Source organism: Equus caballus, chromosome 8 (assembly GCF_041296265.1).
Source record: "Equus caballus isolate H_3958 breed thoroughbred chromosome 8, TB-T2T, whole genome shotgun sequence".
NCBI lineage: Eukaryota > Metazoa > Chordata > Mammalia > Perissodactyla > Equidae > Equus > Equus caballus.
The window spans coordinates 54,720,315-54,730,514 of record NC_091691.1 but is presented as its reverse complement, the minus strand read 5'-3'; the positions used below and the strand labels follow the sequence as shown (position 1 = coordinate 54,730,514).

The window sequence follows — 10,200 nt, the reverse complement described above, 5'->3', positions numbered from 1 at the left end:
AATATGTGTCAAGATCTACTCAAATAAAAGATGAAAGAGAAGAGCTGCAGAGCTCGGCAATTTCACAGCAGGTCAGGAGTGGAAGGAGCTATTTAGAACCATCTAGTCAGCTTAGAATGAGTAATTAACATCAGTATTCTAAGCAGAAGCAAAGGTCAAGCTGGTATGGAAGATCAGACAGATGATGAAAATGACCTGGGACAACCAACAGACAGGAGAAAGATGGCAATTTCCATCTTGGCCCATCAGAGCAAAAATTGTTAGTATCAAGGAAGTAACTATTCTTATGTATTTTTCTAAACACATCACCCATGTATTAGCAGATTATAAATGTAGAAAATGAAGTAAAAAGATGTATGTGCGGTTATCTAAGTAAAAGTATCTTGAGGTTCAATGGGGCACACTTGTGGTTTTAGCCTGGCATCATTCCTCAGAACCTGGATCTGCTTATCCAGCTAATCACTTCTCTCTCCCTATTGAGCCCACAATAGGAGTCAGCTTTTAGCTTTTGGCTTGGACCAACTCAGAGAGTGTTTTCCCATTAACCCACTTAACCATGGCCTTGGACTTCATTTCTGCCAAGACCTATCTTCCAGAACAAAATACATGGCATGTTCAAGAAATGCCAAGTATCCCAGTGTGAGCAGAGTGCAGAGGGCCCAGAAAGGGGGAATCAGTGGTGAGGCTGGAAGGGCAAGTTTGGTTCCAGTGGCAGAAGCCCGTGAAGCTGTTCTGTGCAGTTTACCCATAAGTGGTAGGTATGGGTGAGGTTTGGTCTTTGTAGTACTGGATGATTTCTGACTAGATACTCCTTTCTAGAATTAACTTTACAAATCCATTATTTGCGTACAAGGTATTATTTAAAGTTTTTTTAATGTGGTACTTAATCTCAAAAAGTCAAACGTCATTTTTACCTTTTATCATTAGATATTTTATAATAATAACTTATTTATCCAGATGCTTGCCTCGTAAGAAGGATGTATTTTTTATTTATACCAGATTTGTGTGTGTAGTTAATTCCTGATTTTATTGCCTCCCCCATTTTGAGAAGAAAATATCTTTTCCTGTAAAATTCCACACTGCTCCCCTCTCACCCACACAGAGTCTTCTCTTTCATGGGTGTGGTATCATGGCATCCAGGTCTCCGAATCTCCAAGACTTTCCATCCCAATGATCACCACTACCTGAGATATTTCTGAGTTTCACAGTATTTTGAGAGAAAGAATCTGATTGGCTCAGCGTGAGTGAGGTATCTACCCCTAGTCCAATCAGGTTGGAGAAATGAGGCCATCTGGCCTACGCACGGCCACAAGGACCACTCTTCCAGCCAGGACTGAAGGATACTTATAAAGAACAGAGCTCAGACTGGTCATGAACCAAAGCAAGCCTACCACATATCTCTCTTTCAAACATGAATTCTTCAAGGTAGCATTTACTTGTTGGGGGCAGCTTTGTGGGCACTAAAGAACTAATAAAGAAAAAAAAACATTAACAATTTGATTCTAACTACATTGTCACTGATTATGGTTTAATTCTGGAGGGGTTGTTATTCCTTAGTTAACCAGAGAAAAAGACATCATAATTTCAAGGGTAAATGATAAGATAGACCATAATTCAGATTATTGGCTGATTAAAATCTCTAGGCCTGAATAAAAGTGATGGTATCAGGGAAAAAGAGTGTATTTTGAATACAAATTTAGTTTATCATATGTAATCAAGATATTGGGGTTTCCAAGCCTCTTAAGATCTGGATCAGATATCCTCAAGTTCCACTTCACACTTATAACAAATCCATGTTTACCCCAGGATTCCTGCAGATTACTAATCACCTTTGCTCCAAGCCCTGCTTCCATTGGTTAGTTCAGTTTATGGATCAATCTACCACCCTACATCTTCTGCCCACACCCTACTCCTTCACATCAAACAAAATTCAGATATCGGCTCTGAGCCTTTCTCTCCGTCCACCAAATCAAAAACAACTCATGCAAGGAATAGTGGACTTTCAGGAAGATATAGAGGGACAGAAGATGGCATCCTGACACTGGTCCCCTTCCTACGGCTGACCCAGCAGGTGGCCAGTCCAGAAAGAGTGACCTCTACCCTTAGATCAGCTCACCACCCAGAGGAGGAGAGGAAGCTGGAAATGGACAGCCCTGTAGAGGCCACTCAGGGAGGCCAGAAAGCCAGGAAGTCTGACGGCAGGGTCCCCAGAGTTATCGCCATCAAAAACCTAAAAGTCACAAGTACAGCACAGCAAAGGAGAAACCCAGGCTAGGGTCAGCTGTAGCTAAAGGTCTTTAACCATCCTCCACCTGGCTGACTTTTCTCTACAAAGCGTTCTCACTGATGCCCATGGCATGCCGAAGCTCAGAGGCCAAGAAGCTACACTCCAGTAGCCTAGTGCTTAGCAAGAGTCTGTGTTCTTTTTCCTAAACCTGTTTATATTGGGTACATGTACACCACATGACTTGTAAATTGGAAAAGAAGTAGAATTGTTGTTTCTGTGAAAACTAAATTGAACTCTTCGGAAAAACTTAAGACAAAGAGGTAACAACTCTCCATTGAATTAGCGTTAGGAAAGACACTTGTAAAAGACACAGAGAAAATTATAAAAATCCAAAAGGATTCTGAACTCAAACTTTTTCTAAAGTCTCAGGTTCTCTTTCCACTAAAAAGGGAAAAACTTGGAGTGTGAATACAGTGCACCTAGGTGATTCACACACGTAAACTCCAAAGACCAGAGCCATAAAGAAGAGGTCTCAGCCCTACAGCAAAAGAATGCTGATTCACTGTGCATGTTTTACATTTTTTTGATTCCTTAGTTTAACTGTACTTTTTAAATTAATTCAACAACTTAATCATGTCGAAGAAGAGGGCTTATGCTGAGCTTGGAAATTTGGAATGTTGAATTTGTGCTTCATGGAGAGTTCTCTGCATTCTATGGATTGTCAGCCAGCAATTGCAAAGTGTAGCATCCAGGCCCAGGGAAGAAACCAGAAAGGACTTGGGTAGAGAATTAAGGCCTGTGTCAAGGGGTGCAGGTCTCAGGATGGGGCTGTAATCTTAGGAAGACACTAGGTAGACACAAAGAATGCACTACTGGACAGATGCTGAAGCCTGTGGCTAGTATGGGAAGCAGAGATTAGAGCAACTGGGTGTCCCAGCCTTGCTCCTAAACTCTAAATCCTGAGTCTAGTTGGCAGCAAAGGAGACTTTGGGCTGCAGCAGGAGTGACGGGAGGAAGGGCAGGTGGAAGTGCACATGAGGGAGCCCGGCGGGCCTTACTGAGCCCCCAGCTACTAGGACGGTGACCTTCGCCCAAACCACACTGGACAAGAATGGAGATGGATGGGTTGTAATGGTTATTGAGCTGTGTTTTGGCTTGGTTGGGAATGCCTCAGCAGCTGGAGTGAGTCTCTCTGTAGAGGTGGAGAAATGATGGATTCAGTGAAGGAGGGGGAAGAACCAGAAGAAGAGAATCCATCCAGGCTGCAGAGCCTAGTTGTTGGCATATGTGTGGAATCCTTCCATGCCCTGCTGCTAGTCTCATGTGTTCTCGGGACTCAGAAATCCCTTGGTGCTCAAAAACGCTCTAGGACTCAGGTTTCACAAGAGCTCAGGGTGATTTTGGGATCAGGGTGCTGGACTCAGATTCAAGTCTCAATGGCCTCAAGCTTCAGGGGAGCAGCATAGCACCCAGCAGCTTTGCGAACTTACAGAGGTCAGTGCTGCTGAAGGTGTATTTTTAGCTATGTAGACACATGTGGCCAGCCTAGGAACCTAGGAATCATTTAGAAAGATGTTTTTAGGAGAAAACCGTGTCTCTATTTCCAAATATAATGAGGTGTCTCCAAATGAAACTGTCCCTCTCCCCTGTGTACACAACCGCACGCACACACCCGTGCACACCATGGGGTTTTTTTAACTCATGAGGAGGAGAAAACTGAAAGGAAATTATATCGAGCTTGGTTTGGCCCAACATGAATGTCTCACATATGGCATCGTTTCACATTGAATAATCCAGACTTGGGGAAATTGATGTCAGATTATTGTGTGGTTGTCCTGTTCCTGCCATGAGACCAGATGATATTCATGTTGTGGGTCATGTGACTCTGCCTGAAGGGAAGGAACACTCGCAGGGACAATCATTTTAGGAAGAAGTCAACCTGAGGCCACAAAATATACAGAAACAAGGAGGCAAACCGTCTATAAGGAAGAAGGAAACTCTCATCTCTCTGAATCTGGGGATCCATTCAGATTAATAACGACACATGGAGGGGTAGAAACATTCAGGGAGATGAAGACAAGCTCTCGTTAGCCATGTAGAGGTAGACAGAGAGCTGGCCCAGTAGAGGACCCCACAATGGGTCTGGGTGTGGGAGCTGTTGTAAATGATTCTATTACGCTTCCCTTTAGCATCAGTCAGGACTCTAGATTGCTCGTGATAGAAACTCACGTCAAAATAGCTTGAGCGAAAATACAATTTATGGGCTTATAGGATTTCAGGAATGGTTGAATGCCAAAATTGAAAAGGTAAGGATGAAGGTGGAGATCAGGAATAACTGAACCCAGGGACCCAAATGCCTCCATGACTGTCGTCCCTCATCACCACTGTCATCTGCATGATGACTTTATTCTCTCTCACCACTTATTTCCTCATGGAGTGGTAAACTTGGCCACCACCAGCTCTTGAATTTTACATCTTGCTGCCACTTCTCTTGGAGAAACTGCCTGGACCTTGCTCTTGGCCCAAGGAAGGATTCCTATGAGGCCAGTTTGGATCAGGTGTCTTTCCCTGGACCAATCAATTGGAGCCAACAGTGGTGTGCACATTTACTGTTCCCTCCTGCACCCCATAGGGTCGCTCTTACTGTTTTGTGGTTCACACAGCACTCATCATGAGCTGAACTTATTTTATTTACTTACATGTATTATCTATCTTCCTGACTGTCGTATAAATTCTATAAGAGTAAACACATTTCTGACTTGTTCACCAATGTATCCAGAGCACCAAAGCAATACTTTAGCACATAAAAGCTGCTCAATAAACACTCCTAAATTAACATATCACAAACCCAGTCAAAATTCAAGCCAGATGTGAAATTCATTAGCCATTAAAATTCATGCTTTGGGAAAAAATGACTGTATGCTAAGTGAAAAAGAGTGGATATAAAGCTCTATTTCCAATATAATCCTAATTTATAAATAAACATAGCTTTAAAATGCTATAACTCAAGTGGGAGGGGTAAAATCAGCAGGAACTCCTCAGATTACAAAGTCTGCCCACAGACCCTCAGTCTATGCAAGGAAAATGAGGAGGGAAACTAAAGGCAGAGGGAAGTTGTGCCTCAAAATCCAGTTGGGTCCCTGGTAGGGCTGCCAGATAAAATATAGGATTCTCAGTTACATTTTATTTTCAGATAAACAACAAATAATTTTTTAGTATAAGTATGTTGCAAATGTTACATGCGAAATAATACTAAGAAAGCATTTGTTGTCTACCTGAAATTCTAATTTAACCAGCTGAGTTGTATTTCTGTTTGCTAAATCTGGTCACCTGGGCACCACAGTGCCCACCCACAGAAGTACTGAAATAGCAGTGTGGCATGTACAGTGAGAGCAGGAGACTGGCCCTTGGGCCTCCCTGGGCTTCAGGTTGACACAGAAGGATGCTCCAGGTGTTCCTGCATGATCCCAGAGGAGGATACAAATGATGGCCACATCCCTGTCATGAGGCGCTGGGATGGATAGAGGCTGGGGAGTGGGAAGCCAAGGCCAACTCCTGGACCATCCTTGGCCAAGACTCAGAGGATCTGTAGCATGGCGGAGCTGAGATGGGGCTGAGCCAGCAAGAGGAGGACCACCTGACCTTGACCAAGCCAAAAGGAGTGCCCATGAATCACGCCAACTCGCACCGCATAGCTCACTCTACTGCCACACCAGCAAAGACAACATCTTTAAAGATGTCAAAAGAGTTCCCAAGGAGAGCTCAGGGACGAGCCATGGATCCCATCAGTCACCATGGAGCAAGCCCTGGGAAGCAATTTAAAGCTACATATGAATGTGTCTTAAAAACAGTGTTTTTGACCATGTTTGCCATCTTTCTGCCATGAAGGAAAATGCAACCATCAGAAAAAAATGAAAACCAATAAAGGAAATGAAGAACATCATCTTTTTTTTCGCGTTCTGAGTACATGAACACATATAGAAGAGAGCAGAGAATTCTTCTGAGAGAGGGAACTGATCCTTTAAGATAGCACTTTTTTGGGCCTTTCTTTGGATGTGAAAAGTAGGGTACCCTAGACATGGTTTGAAAAGATAGAATTAAAAGAAGAATTTAAATGTTCTGTATAACACAGTAACCAGAATTTGAGAACTTTGACCTAAGGAGCTAGAGACGTGGAGCTGGAGACTTTTGGCTGAGAAGCGGACTGACGTCAAGAACAGGTCCCAGTGATATGGTGAGAAGTTGAGGCCTAAGGAAGAAGCAGTGTGTGAGAAATAGGTCCTTGTTCAGGATGCCTGACAGATCTTTAAGCAAATTGGTGTCTAATCTTCAAGTGTAACTTATCCTCTGTTCGGGGCAAGACTATCATCTAAGTCCTCTTGATTAACTTCAGGAAAATCCACTGAACACAAAGTCCTGTGGTAGGGTCACTAGAGACTTAAAGGATCAACAATGAAAGGATGAGTTGCCTCCTAGATTCTGCAGTGCACAACCTGCACACCCATACGTGATGACCCAACTGACCCAGGACTGGAAATCCAGGAAGAAATCTTCCTCCAAGTGCATTAGAACAAGATGATCCTCGAGAGGGAGGGCAAGGAAGGCTAAATTGTATTTTTACTGGCTTAGAGAAAATTAAAATACATCAAAAGGTGAATAGTGATTATCTCTAGGTGCTACAAGGGGTCACTTTTATTTTCTTTTTAGTACTATTGTACAATAACCCTGTGTTAGTTTTGCTGCCAGGGAGAATGATCAAGAATCAAAGAAATAATCACGCAATAGGCAAATAGCAGTGGTGATGGAATGGCTGGCGATGCCCGGCCTCTCATCTCTGGACACCAGCTGGGGTCCGAGTCAACTGATGCTCTACCTGCCTGGGTCGTGCCTGGCTCAGGACTTGGGAGATCTGTGTCTGTACCTGGAAGGTGCCACTGCCCACAGCAAGGAGGAGAATGCCTGCAGCGGGCGGTGGGTGGGGAGGAGAGTAGCGCTGTGAGTGGGGAGAGAGACTTAGCAGCAGAATCCAGCCAGAATATCCTGTGTTTGATGAACTAGGCTGAGATATGTATATTTCCCCAATGCAGAGACTCACCAAACTGCCTCTAAATCTTAATCAAAATCCCAAGAAATCAGGAGGTGTTTTCATATTTGTGTCTAATGTCTCTCTACAATTTACTTTTATTACTCTGTATAAAAATTTTACATTTCAAAATTAGCATGTTTTTTAATCACACAATTTTTCTCTGTAGAAGACCTTACAGGTTACGTCGTGCCACTTCCCCTCTTTACAGATTGCACATTTGAGCCTGAGAGAGGAGAAAGGATGAGACCAGGATTACAGAGTGTATTAGTCAGGATCCTCCAGAGAAACAACCAATAGGATGTGTATATGGAGAGACGAGATTTATTTTAAGAAATTGGCTGGTGTGATTATGGAGGCTGGCAAGTCCAAAATCTGCAGGGTGGAGACCCAGAGAAGAGACAATGCTGCAGTTCAGGCCCGAAGGTCATCTGCTGGCAGAATCCCCTCTTGCCCGAGGGAGGTTTTTGTTCAATTCAGGTCATCAGCTGATTGGATGAGGCCCACCCGCATTATGACAGGCAATCTGCTTTACTCAAAGTCCACTGATTTAAATGTTAATCTTGGGGCGAGGCCAGTGGTGCAGTGGTTAAGTTCACACATTCTGCTTCGGCTGCCCGGGGTTCGCCAGTTTGGATCCTGGTTGCGGACGTGGCACCTCTTGGCAAGCCATGTTGTGGTAGGCATCCCACATATAAAGTAGAGGAAGAGCACAGATGTTAGCTCAGGGCCAGTCTTCCTCAGCAAAAAGAGGAGGACTGGCAGCAGATGTTAGCTCAGGGCTAATTTTCCTCAAAAAAAATAAACTAAAAAGTGAAAAAAAAATGTTAATCTCATTCAAAGCACTCTCATAGAGGGGCCAGCCCGGTGGTTGAGTGGTTAAGTTCGTGCACTCCGCTTCAGCAGCCCAGGGTTTCACAGGTTCGGATCCCTGGTGCAGACACGGCACCACTCATCAGGCCGTGCTGAGGCGGCATCCCACATAGCACAACCAGAGGCACTAACAACTAGAATCTACAACTATGTACTGGGGGGCTTTGGGGAGAAGGAAAAAAAAAGAAGATTGGCAACAGATGTTAGTTCAGGGCCAATCTTTAAAAAAAAAAAAAAAAAAAACACTCCCATAGAAACATCCAGAATAATGTTTGACCACATATTTAGGTACCATGGCCCGTCTGTGTTGATGTATAAAACTAACCATCACACATAGGTCGTTAGAGGTAGAAATGGAATTAAAACGAAAACTTTCTGATTTTCAGAAAGCTCACTTCACTCCATCATGCAGCGCCAAAAAGGCTTATACTTTTGAAACAACTAAGTTCCGGTGTCTTAAAATTTTCAATGCAAGAAGCGGAGGGTAGTGAAATGTTATACTTACCAAACGTATTCATTTCTATGCTTTAAGTGCTTTTCTCCAGCAATGTGGCTTCCTGGACACATTTCAAATCAAGAAAGGAACAAAACATAATTTGGAGAGAATGAATCCAAGACCTCCAGCTCTATAAATCCCCCATAGAATTTCAACCGTACCATAAAATAACTTTAATGAAATATTTGTGCAGCCTTTCAGAGCCGTGGATATTAGATGCAGAATGCTGTGAAATACAAAACACTGAGAGGCGCATGCACCAAATGTAAGCTAGCAACGCATTCCTCGGACAGCCACCTCCCATCGTTAATCCTGAACGTGGACTGTGATTCCTGGCTAGAGGAGGAGCACATTATGTTCACATTGTCCACTTCTCTTATATGTCAATTTCAGCACTTTGAATTTTACCTCCTATGGTCTTTTCTTCTTCATTAAAGGGAAAAGAGAGAAGGTAGCTTTGATCTTAACATCTCATTGAGAAGCTTATATTAGGGGAAGAGACTTCCCACCCTAACTGCTCTAATTTACTGAAAGAATGTTTATTAGCTAAAGAAGTCAAACGACAACTATTTAAGATTCCCACCATCCTTCTACTCCGATAACTTCATTACGTTGGTGAACTGTGGGTTTCAGTTTCAGTCTCACCTTTCATCAGGAGTTAGGCAGTTTCCTCCATATGAAAACCCTAAATGCATTAGGAAATATTTGGAGACTGCACCCAACTAGCATCTAAACAGTTATAAAAATTAACAAGTAATTTTGCTTCATTCATCTCACAAATGTTATCAAGTAGAAAGCAGTTGCTGAAAGTGACAGACCAATAGCTGCACAATAAATTACAATACTGCAGTTATATCTTTGTAACAGCCAAAATAATGATACCTTGAGTCCAAACAAATATCAATCCATTCTGTCTTCAGGAGGGTGATCTTGGTCAGGCAATGTCAGTCTGCTCAGGCTGCCATAATGAAATATCAGGGACTGGGTGGCTTAAACCACAAAAGCTTATTTTCTCACAGTCCTGGAGGCTGTAAGTCCAAGATCAAGGTGCCAGCACGGTTGGTTTCTGGGAGGCATCTCTTCCTGCCTTGCAGATGCCGCCTTCTCACCGTGTCCTCATGTGGCCTTTCCCCTGTGCACACGCTCCTGTAAGGACGCCAGTCCTGTCAGATCAGGGCCCCACCCTTATGACCTCATTAACTGTAATTACCTCCTTAAAGACCCTGTCTCCAAATATATAGTCACATCGGGGAGTCGAAGCTTTAACACTCACCTTTTGAGGGGACACAATTCAGTCCACGACAGGCAATATTAATGGGCCTAAAATGTCTTTTTCTACCGTTTAAACTTTATGCAGAGGTTTTGTTTTCTTTTCTTCTTTCTCCCCCTCCTCCTGCTCCTTCTTCTTGTTTTGTTTCTCTATTATGTACAGATCCTTTCCCACTCCAACTAAGCCTCTTGGTCAACTAGAAAATGTTTTCTTCTGTTATTTTTTAAAGCATGGAATATTTGGGATCCTTT

At 43.1% G+C, this 10,200-nt stretch overlaps 1 long non-coding RNA gene across 1 annotated transcript; it reads right to left on the bottom strand.

Moving 5' to 3' along the window:
- Positions 1 to 7,384: 7,384 nt before the first annotated feature.
- Positions 7,385 to 9,809, bottom strand: LOC138925376 (uncharacterized). Its single transcript, XR_011441441.1, has 3 exons — positions 9,562 to 9,809; positions 8,689 to 8,740; positions 7,385 to 7,970 (listed from the first exon to the last, which is right to left on the bottom strand). It is a non-coding gene; the product is annotated as an uncharacterized lncRNA (long non-coding RNA).
- Between the last annotated feature and the right edge of the window lie 391 nt (positions 9,810 to 10,200).